The sequence below is a fragment of the Scylla paramamosain genome, chromosome 35 (genome assembly GCF_035594125.1).
Source record: "Scylla paramamosain isolate STU-SP2022 chromosome 35, ASM3559412v1, whole genome shotgun sequence".
NCBI lineage: Eukaryota > Metazoa > Arthropoda > Malacostraca > Decapoda > Portunidae > Scylla > Scylla paramamosain.
In genome coordinates, this window is record NC_087185.1 from 7,096,865 (window position 1) to 7,097,500 (window position 636).

The window sequence follows — 636 nt, forward strand, 5'->3', positions numbered from 1 at the left end:
TACTACTATTGAAGAACCAAAAATGTCTTCCATAACAGTATTCATTGTTATGTATGCGTAAGAGGAATGTGTTGTAGTGATACATGTCCTCTCTCCTCCAGTCTAAACAAAATATTTACGGCTTCATGAAGTGCCAGCAAGCAGGTTTCTCATCAGTTACAAAGATGAATACAGCAGTGTTACCATGTCAGTGTCAGGGCGTCTCCCAAACACTCTGTCCTGAGTCATCATTCCTTTCCTTTAGGTGAGTAGCAGTCACCCACATGCATCCTTCTTGGTCTCCAACCACAACTCTGCCACTGTCCCTCCACGGCCTCCTCGCCCCAATCCTCGTCAGCCTCACCACAGTAGCCTCACCTACTACGGCGCAGTTTCGCTCCCAAAGGGAACAGCGGCCCCAGCACCTCTTCTCCACATTTTTAGAACATTTTCCCGCCTCTCACTCTCACCTCCCCTCCGATCACACTCGTCCCGCCTCTTAAGAGAATTGGCATTGGGACGAACAAACCAATACATTACGTTATTGGGAGGAAGTCTTCCCTACAGCCCGTGATCCCACAGGCTCAGGGACCCGCCGCCACCCCCGTCCTCTTCCCCATTCTTCCTCCTCCTCTTACTCCTCTTTCTCAACTTATT